This window comes from Eschrichtius robustus, chromosome 9 (genome assembly GCF_028021215.1).
Source record: "Eschrichtius robustus isolate mEscRob2 chromosome 9, mEscRob2.pri, whole genome shotgun sequence".
Taxonomy (NCBI): domain Eukaryota; kingdom Metazoa; phylum Chordata; class Mammalia; order Artiodactyla; family Eschrichtiidae; genus Eschrichtius; species Eschrichtius robustus.
The window spans coordinates 96,184,955-96,199,463 of record NC_090832.1 but is presented as its reverse complement, the minus strand read 5'-3'; positions in this window follow the sequence as shown (position 1 = coordinate 96,199,463).

The window sequence follows — 14,509 nt, the reverse complement described above, 5'->3', positions numbered from 1 at the left end:
CTCTTCGTTGCCTTCCCTCAATATATTTGTGGACGAGAGTTATCATTTATAACTCTGCAGGTTTGTGAATTGCAGTGCCCCTGAGCTCCATTTTTCAACTCGCTTTCTTGGGAGCTGGCCGCAAAAGCGCAGGATTGCTTCAGGCCCTATTCTGCTTCCGGGTGGCAGGCTGAGCCTGTGGTTAATTCTTCTTCGTGATGGGAAAATAGAGTGACCTGTGCCTGTCCCAAGACCTAGAGCTAGTCTCTCATTGGTTCCCCCTCTTCCCGTTCCTCCTCAGGACAAATTGCAACCTGTACGGAACAGGAGGTTAAAGGTGCTGATTCTCCAAGGAGGGAGATTGCTAGGAAAGCGGCTGGAATGGCGAACCCGAGCAGAAGGAGATGAGAAATGAGGTGCGTTTTAGAAACCTTTCCTGATCACACGGTGTACCATTTTCTGGGTTTCTCATGCATGTTTTCGATGTAGGAAGATGCCCTTGAACCTGGAGATTTGGGACCCATGGGATGGGTACCACACAGTATTACTTTCAAGGGTCTGCGTTTGCTCACCCAACCTCACCAAACCTCTCAGCCCCAAGAGTGTCCACCCTTATGTCTCAATCAGCTGTGGGTCTAGATATGGTCAACCCAGGTGGCATCACAGCCTCTGAACGAATTTTGTAAGAATTTCTCTCTCTTTCACTGTCTTTGTTTCACGGGTTTTTAAAAGTAATTGATTTTTATAATGGGGTTTAGCTGCTTTTCAATGCTGTGTTTATGCCGCTTTACACCCACTTGACTCACTTACAGAGAGATTTCAATACATAGGTTTTAAGATTCTTACTAGTCAGATATATTCTTGGGCGGTGAATAGGGGGTGTTGAGTCCCGTTCACTGAGAAAGGAGTAGGTCTTGTCTATTACGTGTTGGGTTTATGGAACGGTATCTGAGCTAATTTGAAACCCTGGTTTTATGCATCACCCCACCTCACCTTTCCCGTTAAGCAGCCATAGTGTGTTTTCTAAACGTGTGACTCTCTTCTGTTTTGTAATTCAGTTCAAGTGTAGCGGTTTTTACTTTCCCTCTATAAGTGATATCTTATGATAAGTTTTTTTTTTTTTCTGTGTGACTTATTTCACGTAGAATCGTCGTACCTAAATCCACTCATCATGCTGCTACGAGCCTTATGACGTAGATTTCATGGTTGAGTGATATTCCATTGTACATAAGGACCACAACTTCTGTATCCATTTTTCTCTTTCCTGGGATATTTAAGGTGTAACGAAGTGGAGGTTCTTGCCAACAGAGCAGCCCTAAACTTTGGGGTGCCTGTGTCTTGCTGATTTTAATTTTCCCAATTTATACGCCCATGAGTGGAAGTGCCCTATGCTCTCTAAGCTGAGTTTTTTAGATGTCTCAGGACACATCGTACACCTCTCCAGAGTGGCTGTTGGCAATTTACATCCCGCCCATCAGCGTAGCAAGGCTCCCGTTTCTCCATGGCCTGTCCTGCATTTCTGGTTTTGACACTTTATTCAGCATGGCCCTTTTGACCGATGGGAAGCGAGACTTCTTTGTAGCGCTGATTTGCCTTTCCAGGTTGCTTGGTTGGCCAAAAAGGGCGTATGCGTTTTTTCCTGAATATATTCAGGAAAAAACGCATACGCCCTTTTTGGCCAAGGGCATCATTGTCGAGGTTTTGCCGCTTTTCCTGTGCTTTAAAGGCGATTCGAATCTCCCTCCTGAAATCTGTTTCCTGCAATTCTGCCTTGCTTTCAAATCCTCTTCGTTGCCTTCCCTCAATATATTTGTGGACGAGAGTTATCATTTATAACTCTGCAGGTTTGTGAATTGCAGTGCCCCTGAGCTCCATTTTTCAACTCGCTTTCTTGGGAGCTGGCCGCAAAAGCGCAGGATTGCTTCAGGCCCTATTCTGCTTCCGGGTGGCAGGCTGAGCCTGAGGTTAATTCTTCTTCGTGATGGGAAAATAGAGTGACCTGTGCCTGTCCCAAGACCTAGAGCTAGTCTCTCATTGGTTCCCCCTCTTCCCGTTCCTCCTCAGGACAAATTGCAACCTGTACGGAACAGGAGGTTAAAGGTGCTGATTCTCCAAGGAGGGAGATTGCTAGGAAAGCGGCTGGAATGGCGAACCCGAGCACAAGGAGATGAGAAATGAGGTGCGTTTTAGAAACCTTTCCTGATCACACGGTGTACCATTTTCTGGGTTTCTCATGCATGTTTTCGATGTAGGAAGATGCCCTTGAACCTGGAGATTTGGGACCCATGGGATGGGTACCACGCAGTATTACTTTCAAGGGTCTGCGTTTGCTCACCCAACCTCAGCAAACCTCTCAGCCCCAAGAGTGTCCACCCTTATGTCTCAATCAGCTGTGGGTCTAGATATGGTCAACCCAGGTGGCATCACAGCCTCTGAACGAATTTTGTAAGAATTTCTCTCTCTTTCACTGTCTTTGTTTCACGGGTTTTTAAAAGTAATTGATTTTTATAATGGGGTTTAGCTGCTTTTCAATGCTGTGTTTATGCCGCTTTACACCCACTTGACTCACTTACAGAGAGATTTCAATACTTAGGTTTTAAGATTCTTACTAGTCAGATATATTCTTGGGCGGTGAATAGGGGGTGTTGAGTCCCGTTCACTGAGCAAGGAGTAGGTCTTGTCTATTACATGTTGGGTTTATGGAACGGTATCTGAGCTAATTTGAAACCCTGGTTTTATGCATCACCCCACCTCACCTTTCCCGTTAAGCAGCCATAGTGTGTTTTCTAAACGTGTGACTCTCTTCTGTTTTGTAATTCAGTTCAAGTGTAGCGGTTTTTACTTTCCCTCTATAAGTGATATCTTATGATAAGTATTTTTTTTTTCTGTGTGACTTATTTCACGTAGAATCGTCGTACCTAAATCCACTCATCATGCTGCTACGAGCCTTATGACGTAGATTTCATGGCTGAGTGATATTCCATTGTACATAAGGACCACAACTTCTGTATCCATTTTTCTCTATCCTGGGATATTTAAGGTGTAACGAAGTGGAGGTTCTTGCCAACAGAGCAGCCCTAAACTTTGGGGTGCCTGTGTCTTGCTGATTTTTAGTTTTCCCAATTTATACGCCCATGAGTGGAAGTGCCCTATGCTCTCTAAGCTGAGTTTTTTAGATGTCTCCGGACACATCGTACACCTCTCCAGAGTGGCTGTTGGCAATTTACATCCCGCCCATCAGCGTAACAAGGCTCCCGTTTCTCCATGGCCTGTCCTGCATTTCTGGTTTTGACACTTTATTCAGCATGGCCCTTTTGACCGATGGGAAGCGAGACTTCTTTGTAGCGCTGATTTGCCTTTCCAGGTTGCTTGGTTGGCCAAAAAGGGCGTATGCGTTTTTTCCTGAATATATTCAGGAAAAAACGCATACAACCTTTTTGTCCAAGGGCATCATTGTCGAGGTTTTGCCTTTTTTTTTTGTGCTTTAAAGGTGATTCGAATCCCCCTCCTGAAATCTGTTTCCTGCAATTCTGCCTTGCTTTCAAATCCTCTTCGTTGCCTTCCCTCAATATATTTGTGGACGAGAGTTATCATTTATAACTCTGCAGGTTTGTGAATTGCAGTGCCCCTGAGCTCCATTTCTCAACTCGCTTTCTTGGGAGCTGGCCGCAAAAGCGCAGGATTGCTTCAGGCCCTATTCTGCTTCCGGGCGGTAGGCTGAGCCTTTGGTTAATTCTTCTTTCTGATGGGAAAATAGCGTGACCTGTTCTTGTCCCAACACCTAGAGCTAGTCTCTCATTGGTTCCCCGTCTTCCCGTTCATCCTCAGGACCAATTGCAACCTGTACGGAACAGGAGGTTAAAGGTGCTGATTCTCCAAGGAGGGAGATTGCTAGGAAAGCGGCTGGAATGGCGAACCCGAGCACAAGGAGATGAGAAATGAGGTGCGTTTTAGAAACCTTTCCCGATCACACGTTGTACCATTTTCTGGGTTTCTCATGCATGTTTTCGATGTAGGAAGATGCCCTTGAACCTGGAGATTTGGGACCCATGGGATGGGTACCACGCAGTATTACTTTAAAGGGTCTGCATTTGCTCACCCAACCTCACCAAACCTCTCAGCCCCAAGAGTGTCCACCCCTATGTCTCAATCAGCTGTGGGTCTAGATATGGTCAACCCATGTGGTATCACAGCCTCTGAACGAATTTTGTAAGAATTTCTCTCTCTTTCACTGTCTTTGTTTCACGGGTTTTTAAAAGTAATTGATTTTTATAATGGGGTTTAGCTGCTTTTCAGTGCTGTGTTTATGACGCTTTACACCCACTTGACTCACTTACAGAGAGATTTCAATACATAGGTTTTAAGATTCTTACTAGTCAGATATATTCTTGGGCGGTGAATAGGGGGTGTTGGGTCCCGTTCACTGAGCAAGGAGTAGGTCTTGTCTATTACATATTGGGTTTATGGAACGGTATCTGAGCTAATTTGTAACCCTGGTTTTATGCATCACCCCACCTCACCTTTCCCGTTAAGCAGCCATAGTGTGTTTTCTAAACGTGTGACTCTCTTCTGTTTTGTAATTCAGTTCAAGTGTAGCGGTTTTTACATTCCCTCTATAAGTGATATCTTATGATAAGTGTCTTTTTCTGTGTGACTTATTTCACGTAGAATCGTCGTACCTATATCCACTCATCATGCTGCTACGAGCCTTATGACGTAGATTTCATGGCTGAGTGATATTTCATTGTACATAAGGACCACAACTTCTTTATCCATTTTTCTCTTTCCTGGGATATTTAAGGTGTAACGAAGTGGAGGTTCTTGTCTACAGAGCAGCCCTAAACTTTGGGGTGCCTGTGTCTTGCTGATTTTTAGTTTTCCCAATTGATACGCCCATGAGTGGAAGTGCCCTATGCTCTCTAAGCTGAGTTTTTTAGATGTTTCAAGACACACCGGACACATCTCCAGAGTGGCTGTTGGCAATTTACATCCCGCCCATCAGCGTAGCAAGGCTCCCGTTTCTCCATTGCCTGTCCTGCATTTCTGGTTTTGACACTTTATTCAGCATGGCCCTTTTGACCGATGGGAAGCGAGACTTCTTTGTAGCGCTGATTTGCCTTTCCAGGTCGCTTGGTTGGCCAAAAAGGGCGTATGCGTTTTTTCCTGAATATATTCAGGAAAAAACGCATACGCCCTTTTTGGCCAAGGGCATCATTGTCGAGGTTTTGCCGCTTTTCCTGTGCTTTAAAGGCGATTCGAATCTCCCTCCTGAAATCTGTTTCCTGCAATTCTGCCTTGCTTTCAAATCCTCTTCGTTGCCTTCCCTCAATATATTTGTGGACGAGAGTTATCATTTATACCTCTGCAGGTTTGTGAATTGCAGTGCCCCTGAGCTCCATTTTTCAACTCGCTTTCTTGGGAGCTGGCCGCAAAAGCGCAGGATTGCTTCAGGCCCTATTCTGCTTCCGGGTGGCAGGCTGAGCCTGTGGTTAATTCTTCTTCGTGATGGGAAAATAGAGTGACCTGTGCCTGTCCCAAGACCTAGAGCTAGTCTCTCATTGGTTCCCCCTCTTCCCGTTCCTCCTCAGGACAAATTGCAACCTGTACGGAACAGGAGGTTAAAGGTGCTGATTCTCCAAGGAGGGAGATTGCTAGGAAAGCGGCTGGAATGGCGAACCCGAGCACAAGGAGATGAGAAATGAGGTGCGTTTTAGAAACCTTTCCTGATCACACGGTGTACCATTTTCTGGGTTTCTCATGCATGTTTTCGATGTAGGAAGATGCCCTTGAACCTGGAGATTTGGGACCCATGGGATGGGTACCACACAGTATTACTTTCAAGGTTCTGCGTTTGCTCACCCAACCTCACCAAACCTCTCAGCCCCAAGAGTGTCCACCCTTATGTCTCAATCAGCTGTGGGTCTAGATATGGTCAACCCAGGTGGCATCACAACCTCTGAACGAATTTTGTAAGAATTTCTCTCTCTTTCACTGTCTTTGTTTCACGGGTTTTTAAAAGTAATTGATTTTTATAATGGGGTTTAGCTGCTTTTCAATGCTGTGTTTATGCCGCTTTACACCCACTTGACTCACTTACAGAGAGATTTCAATACATAGGTTTTAAGATTCTTACTAGTCAGATATATTCTTGGGCGGTGAATAGGGGGTGTTGAGTCCCGTTCACTGAGCAAGGAGTAGGTCTTGTCTATTACGTGTTGGGTTTATGGAACGGTATCTGAGCTAATGTGAAACCCTGGTTTTATGCATCACCCCACCTCACCTTTCCCGTTAAGCAGCCATAGTGTGTTTTCTAAACGTGTGACTCTCTTCTGTTTTGTAATTCAGTTCAAGTGTAGCGGTTTTTACTTTCCCTCTATAAGTGATATCTTATGATAAGTTTTTTTTTTTTTTCTGTGTGACTTATTTCACGTAGAATCGTCGTACCTAAATCCACTCATCATGCTGCTACGAGCCTTATGACGTAGATTTCATGGCTGAGTGATATTCCATTGTACATAAGGACCACAACTTCTGTATCCATTTTTCTCTTTCCTGGGATATTTAAGGTGTAACGAAGTGGAGGTTCTTGCCAACAGAGCAGCCCTAAACTTTGGGGTGCCTGTGTCTTGCTGATTTTAATTTTCCCAATTTATACGCCCATGAGTGGAAGTGCCCTATGCTCTCTAAGCTGAGTTTTTTAGATGTCTCAGGACACATCGTACACCTCTCCAGAGTGGCTGTTGGCAATTTACATCCCGCCCATCAGCGTAGCAAGGCTCCCGTTTCTCCATGGCCTGTCCTGCATTTCTGGTTTTGACACTTTATTCAGCATGACCCTTTTGACCGATGGGAAGCGAGACTTCTTTGTAGCGCTGATTTGCCTTTCCAGGTTGCTTGGTTGGCCAAAAAGGGCGTATGCGTTTTTTCCTGAATATATTCAGGAAAAAACGCATACGCCCTTTTTGGCCAAGGGCATCATTGTCGAGGTTTTGCCGCTTTTCCTGTGCTTTAAAGGCGATTCGAATCTCCCTCCTGAAATCTGTTTCCTGCAATTCTGCCTTGCTTTCAAATCCTCTTCGTTGCCTTCCCTCAATATATTTGTGGACGAGAGTTATCATTTATAACTCTGCAGGTTTGTGAATTGCAGTGCCCCTGAGCTCCATTTTTCAACTCGCTTTCTTGGGAGCTGGCCGCAAAAGCGCAGGATTGCTTCAGGCCCTATTCTGCTTCCGGGTGGCAGGCTGAGCCTGAGGTTAATTCTTCTTCGTGATGGGAAAATAGAGTGACCTGTGCCTGTCCCAAGACCTAGAGCTAGTCTCTCATTGGTTCCCCCTCTTCCCGTTCCTCCTCAGGACAAATTGCAACCTGTACGGAACAGGAGGTTAAAGGTGCTGATTCTCCAAGGAGGGAGATTGCTAGGAAAGCGGCTGGAATGGCGAACCCGAGCACAAGGAGATGAGAAATGAGGTGCGTTTTAGAAACCTTTCCTGATCACACGGTGTACCATTTTCTGGGTTTCTCATGCATGTTTTCGATGTAGGAAGATGCCCTTGAACCTGGAGATTTGGGACCCATGGGATGGGTACCACGCAGTATTACTTTCAAGGGTCTGCGTTTGCTCACCCAACCTCAGCAAACCTCTCAGCCCCAAGAGTGTCCACCCTTATGTCTCAATCAGCTGTGGGTCTAGATATGGTCAACCCAGGTGGCATCACAGCCTCTGAACGAATTTTGTAAGAATTTCTCTCTCTTTCACTGTCTTTGTTTCACGGGTTTTTAAAAGTAATTGATTTTTATAATGGGGTTTAGCTGCATTTCAATGCTGTGTTTATGCCGCTTTACACCCACTTGACTCACTTACAGAGAGATTTCAATACATAGGTTTTAAGATTCTTACTAGTCAGATATATTCTTGGGCGGTGAATAGGGGGTGTTGAGTCCCGTTCACTGAGCAAGGAGTAGGTCTTGTCTTTTACATGTTGGGTTTATGGAACGGTATCTGAGCTAATTTGAAACCCTGGTTTTATGCATCACCCCACCTCACCTTTCCCGTTAAGCAGCCATAGTGTGTTTTCTAAACGTGTGACTCTCTTCTGTTTTGTAATTCAGTTCAAGTGTAGCGGTTTTTACTTTCCCTCTATAAGTGATATCTTATGATAAGTTTTTTTTTTCTGTGTGAATTATTTCACGTAGAATCGTCGTACCTAAATCCACTCATCATGCTGCTACGAGCCTTATGACGTAGATGTCATGGCTCAGTGATATTCCATTGTACATAAGGACCACAACTTCTTTATCCATTTTTCTCTTTCCTGGGATATTTAAGGTGTAACGAAGTGGATCTTCTTGTCAACAGAGCAGCCCTAAACTTTGGGGTGCCTGTGTCTTGCTGATTTTTAGTTTTCCCAATTTATACGCCCATGAGTGGAAGTGCCCTATGCTCTCTAAGCTGAGTTTTTTAGATGTTTCAAGACACACCGTACACCTCTCCAGAGTGGCTGTTGGCAATTTACATCTCGCCCATCAGCGTAGCAAGGCTCCCGTTTCTCCATGGCCTGTCCGGCATTTCTGGTTTTGACACTTTATTCAGCATGGCCCTTTTGACCGATGGGAAGCGAGACTTCTTTGTGGCGCTGATTTGCCTTTCCAGGTTGCTTGGTTGGCCAAAAAGGGCGTATGCGTTTTTTCCTGAATATATTCAGGAAAAAACGCATACGCCCTTTTTGGCCAAGGGCATCATTGTCGAGGTTTTGCCGCTTTTCCTGTGCTTTAAAGGCGATTCGAATCTCCCTCCTGAAATCTGTTTCCTGAAATTCTGCCTTGGTTTCAAATCCTCTTCGTTGCCTTCCCTCAATATATTTGTGGACGAGAGTTACCATTTATAACTCTGCAGGTTTGTGAATCGCAGTGCCCCTGAGCTCCATTTTTCAACTCGCTTTCTTGGGAGCTGGCCGCAAAAGCGCAGGATTGCTTCAGGCCCTATTCTGCTTCCGGGCGGCAGGCTGAGCCTGTGGTTAATTCTTCTTCCTGATGGGAAAATAGAGTGACCTGTGCCTGTCCCAAGACCTAGAGCTAGTCTCTCATTGGTTCCCCCTCTTCCCGTTCATCCTCAGGACAAATTGCAACCTGTACGAAACAGGAGGTTAAAGGTGCTGATTCTCCAAGGAGGGAGATTGCTAGGAAAGTGGCTGGAATGGCGAACCCGAGCACAAGGAGATGAGAAATGAGGTGCGTTTTAGAAACCTTTCCCTATCACACGGTGTACCATTTTTTGGGTTTCTCATGCATGTTTTCGATGTAGGAAGATGCCCTTGAACCTGGAGATTTGGGACCCATGGGATGGGTACCACGCAGTATTACTTTAAAGGGTCTGCATTTGCTCACCCAACCTCAGCAAACCTCTCAGCCCCAAGAGTGTCCACTCTTATGTCTCAATCAGCTGTGGGTCTAGATATGGTCAACCCAGGTGGCATCACAGCCTCTGAACGAATTTTGTAAGAATTTCTCTCTCTTTCACTGTCTTTGTTTCACGGGTTTTTAAAAGTAATTGATTTTTATAATGGGGTTTAGCTGCTTTTCAGTGCTGTGTTTATGATGCTTTACACGCACTTGACTCACTTACAGAGAGATTTCAATACATAGGTTTTAAGATTGTTACTTGTCAGATATATTCTTGGTCGGTGAATAGGGGGTGTTGGGTCCCGTTCACTGAGTAAGGAGTAGGTCTTGTCTATTACATATTGGGTTTATGGAACGCTATCTGAGCTAATTTGTAACCCTGGTTTTATGCATCACCCCACCTCACCTTTCCCGTTAAGCAGCCATAGTGTGTTTTCTAAACGTGTGACTCTCTTCTGTTTTGTAATTCAGTTCAAGTGTAGTGGTTTTTACTTTCCCTCTATAAGTGATATCTTATGATAAGTTTTTTTTTTTTTCTGTGTGACTTATTTCACCTAGAATCGTCATACCTAAATCCACTCATCATGCTGCTACGAGCCTTATGACGTAGATTTCATGGCTGAGTGATATTCCATTGTACATAAGGACCACAACTTCTGTATCCATTTTTCTCTTTCCTGGGATATTTAAGGTTTAACGAAGTGGAGATTCTTGCCAACAGAGCAGCCCTAAACTTTGGGGTGCCTGTGTCTTGCTGATTTTTAGTTTTCCCTATTTATACGCCCATGAGTGAAAGTGCCCTATGCTCTCTAAGCTGAGTTTTTTAGATGTCTCAGGACACACCGTGCACCTCTCCAGAGTGGCTCTTGGCAATTTACATTCCGCCCATCAGCGTAGCAAGGCTCCCGTTTCTCCATGGCCTGTCCTGCATTGCTGGTTTTGACACTTTATTCAGCATGGCCCTTTTGACCGATGGGAAGCGAGACTTCTTTGTAGCGCTGATTTGCCTTTCCAGGTTGCTTGGTTGGCCAAAAAGGGCGTATGCGTTTTTTCCTGAATATATTCAGGAAAAAACGCATACAACCTTTTTGGCCAAGGGCATCATTGTCGAGGTTTTGCCGCTTTTCCTTTGCTTTAACGGCGATTCGAATCTCCCTCCTGAAATCTGTTTCCTGCAATTCTGCCTTGCTTTCAAATCCTCTTCGTTGCCTTCCCTCAATATATTTGTGGACGAGAGTTATCATTTATAACTCTGCTGGTTTGTGAATTGCAGTGCCCCTGAGCTCCATTTTTCAACTCGATTTCTTGGGAGCTGGCCGCAAAAGCGCAGGATTGCTTCAGGCCCTATTCTGCTTCCGGGCGGCAGGCTGAGCCTGTGGTTAATTTTTCTTCCTGATGGGAAAATAGAGTGACCTGTGCCTGTCCCAAGACCTAGAGTTAGTCTCTCATTGGTTCCCCCTCTTCCCGTTCCTCCTCAGGACAAATTGCAACCTGTACGGAACAGGAGGTTAAAGGTGCTGATTCTCCAAGGAGGGAGATTGCTAGGAAAGCGGCTGGAATGGCGAACCCGAGCAGAAGGAGATGAGAAATGAGGTGCGTTTTAGAAACCTTTCCCGATCACACGGTGTACCATCTTCTGGGTTTCTCATGCATGTTTTCGATGTAGGAAGATGCCCTTGAAACTGGAGATTTGGGACCCATGGGATGGGTACCACGCAGTATTACTTTAAAGGGTCTGCATTTGCTCACCCAACCTCACCAAACCTCTCAGCCCCAAGAGTGTCCACCCCTATGTCTCAATCAGCTGTGGGTCTAGATATGGTCAATCCTGGTGGCATCACAGCCTCTTAACGAATTTTGTAAGAATTTCTCTCTCTTTCACTGTCTTTGTTTCACGGGTGTTTAAAAGTAATTGATTTTTATAATGGGGTTTAGCTGCTTTTCAGTGCTGTGTTTATGCCGCTTTACACCCACTTGACTCACTTACAGAGAGATTTCAATACATAGGTTTTAAGATTCTTACTAGTCAGATATATTCTTGGGCGGTGAATAGGGGGTGTTGGGTCCCGTTCACTGAGCAAGGAGTAGGTCTTGTCTATTACATATTGGGTTTATGGAACGGTATCTGAGGTAATTTGTAACCCTTGTTTTATGCATCACCCCACCTCACCTTTCCCGTTAAGGAGCCATAGTGTGTTTCCTAAACGTGTGACTCTCTTCTGTTTTGTAATTCAGTTCAAGTGTAGCGGTTTTTACATTCCCTCTATAAGTGATATCTTATGATAAGTTTTTTTTTTCTGTGTGAATTATTTCACGTAGAATCGTCGTAACTAAATCCACTCATCATGCTGCTACGAGCCTTATGACGTAGATGTCATGGCTCAGTGATATTCCATTGTACATAAGGACCACAACTTCTGTATCCATTTTTCTCTTTCCTGGGATATTTAAGGTGTAACGAAGTGGAGGTTCTTGCCAACAGAGCAGCCCTAAACTTTGGGGTGCCTGTGTCTTGCTGATTTTTAGTTTTCCCAATTTATACGCCCATGAGTGGAAGTGCCCTATGCTCTCTAAGCTGAGTTTTTTAGATGTCTCAGGACACATCGTACACCTCTCCAGAGTGGCTGTTGGAAATTTACATCCCGCCCATCAGTGTAGCAAGGCTCCCGTTTCTCCATGGCCTGTCCTGCATTTCTGGTTTTGACACTTTATTCAGCATGACCCTTTTGACCGATGGGAAGCGAGACTTCTTTGTAGCGCTGATTTGCCTTTGCAGGTTGCTTGCTTGGCCAAAAAGGGCGTATGCGTTTTTTCCTGAATATATTCAGGAAAAAACGCATACGCCCTTTTTGGCCAAGGGCATCATTGTCGAGGTTTTCCCTTTTTTTGTGTGCTTTAAAGGCGATTCGAATCTCCCTACTGAAATCTGTTTCCTGCAATTCTGCCTTGCTTTCAAATCCTCTTCGTTGCCTTCCCTCAATATATTTGTGGACGAGAGTTATCATTTATAACTCTGCAGGTTTGTGAATTGCAGTGCCCCTGAGCTCCATTTCTCAACTCGCTTTCTTGGGAGCTGGCCGCAAAAGCGCAGGATTGCTTCAGGCCCTATTCTGCTTCCGGGCGGTAGGCTGAGCCTTTGGTTAATTCTTCTTTCTGATGGGAAAATAGCGTGACCTGTTCTTGTCCCAACACCTAGAGCTAGTCTCTCATTGGTTCCCCGTCTTCCCGTTCATCCTCAGGACCAATTGCAACCTGTACGGAACAGGAGGTTAAAGGTGCTGATTCTCCAAGGAGGGAGATTGCTAGGAAAGCGGCTGGAATGGCGAACCCGAGCACAAGGAGATGAGAAATGAGGTGCGTTTTAGAAACCTTTCCCGATCACACGGTGTACCATTTTCTGGGTTTCTCATGCATGTTTTCGATGTAGGAAGATGCCCTTGAACCTGGAGATTTGGGACCCATGGGATGGGTACCACGCAGTATTACTTTAAAGGGTCTGCATTTGCTCACCCAACCTCACCAAACCTCTCAGCCCCAAGAGTGTCCACCCCTATGTCTCACTCAGCTGTGGGTCTAGATATGGTCAACCCATGTGGCATCACAGCCTCTGAACGAATTTTGTAAGAATTTCTCTCTCTTTCACTGTCTTTGTTTCACGGGTTTTTAAAAGTAATTGATTTTTATAATGGGGTTTAGCTGCTTTTCAGTGCTGTGTTTATGACGCTTTACACCCACTTGACTCACTTACAGAGAGATTTCAATACATAGGTTTTAAGATTCTTACTAGTCAGATATATTCTTGGGCGGTGAATAGGGGGTGTTGGGTCCCGTTCACTGAGCAAGGAGTAGGTCTTGTCTATTACATATTGGGTTTATGGAACGGTATCTGAGGTAATTTGTAACCCTTGTTTTATGCATCACCCCACCTCACCTTTCCCGTTAAGGAGCCATAGTGTGTTTCCTAAACGTGTGACTCTCTTCTGTTTTGTAATTCAGTTCAAGTGTAGCGGTTTTTACATTCCCTCTATAAGTGATATCTTATGATAAGTGTCTTTTTCTGTGTGACTTATTTCACGTAGAATCGTCGTACCTATATCCACTCATCATGCTGCTACGAGCCTTATGACGTAGATTTCATGGCTGAGTGATATTTCATTGTACATAAGGACCACAACTTCTTTATCCATTTTTCTCTTTCCTGGGATATTTAAGGTGTAACGAAGTGGAGGTTCTTGTCTACAGAGCAGCCCTAAACTTTGGGGTGCCTGTGTCTTGCTGATTTTTAGTTTTCCCAATTGATACGCCCATGAGTGGAAGTGCCCTATGCTCTGTAAGCTGAGTTTTTTAGATGTTTCAAGACACACCGGACACATCTCCAGAGTGGCTGTTGGCAATTTACATCCCGCCCATCAGCGTAGCAAGGCTCCCGTTTCTCCACTGCCTGTCCTGCATTTCTGGTTTTGACACTTTATTCAGCATGGCCCTTTTGACCGATGGGAAGCGAGACTTCTTTGTAGCGCTGATTTGCCTTTCCAGGTTGCTTGGTTGGCCAAAAAGGGCGTATGCGTTTTTTCCTGAATATATTCAGGAAAAAACGCATACGCCCTTTTTGGCCAAGGGCATCATTGTCGAGGTTTTGCCGCTTTTCCTGTGCTTTAAAGGCGATTCGAATCTCCCTCCTGAAACCTGTTTCCTGCAATTCTGCCTTGCTTTCAAATCCTCTTCGTTGCCTTCCCTCAATATATTTCTGGACGAGAGTTATCATTTATACCTCTGCAGGTTTGTGAATTGCAGTGCCCCTGAGCTCCATTTTTCAACTCGCTTTCTTGGGAGCTGGCCGCAAAAGCGCAGGATTGCTTCAGGCCCTATTCTGCTTCCGGGTGGCAGGCTGAGCCTGTGGTTAATTCTTCTTCGTGATGGGAAAATAGAGTGACCTGTGCCTGTCCCAAGACCTAGAGCTAGTCTCTCATTGGTTCCCCCTCTTCCCGTTCCTCCTCAGGACATATTGCAACCTGTACGGAACAGGAGGTTAAAGGTGCTGATTCTCCAAGGAGGGAGATTGCTAGGAAAGCAGCTGGAATGGCGAACCCGAGCACAAGGAGATGAGAAATGAGGTGCGTTTTAGAAACCT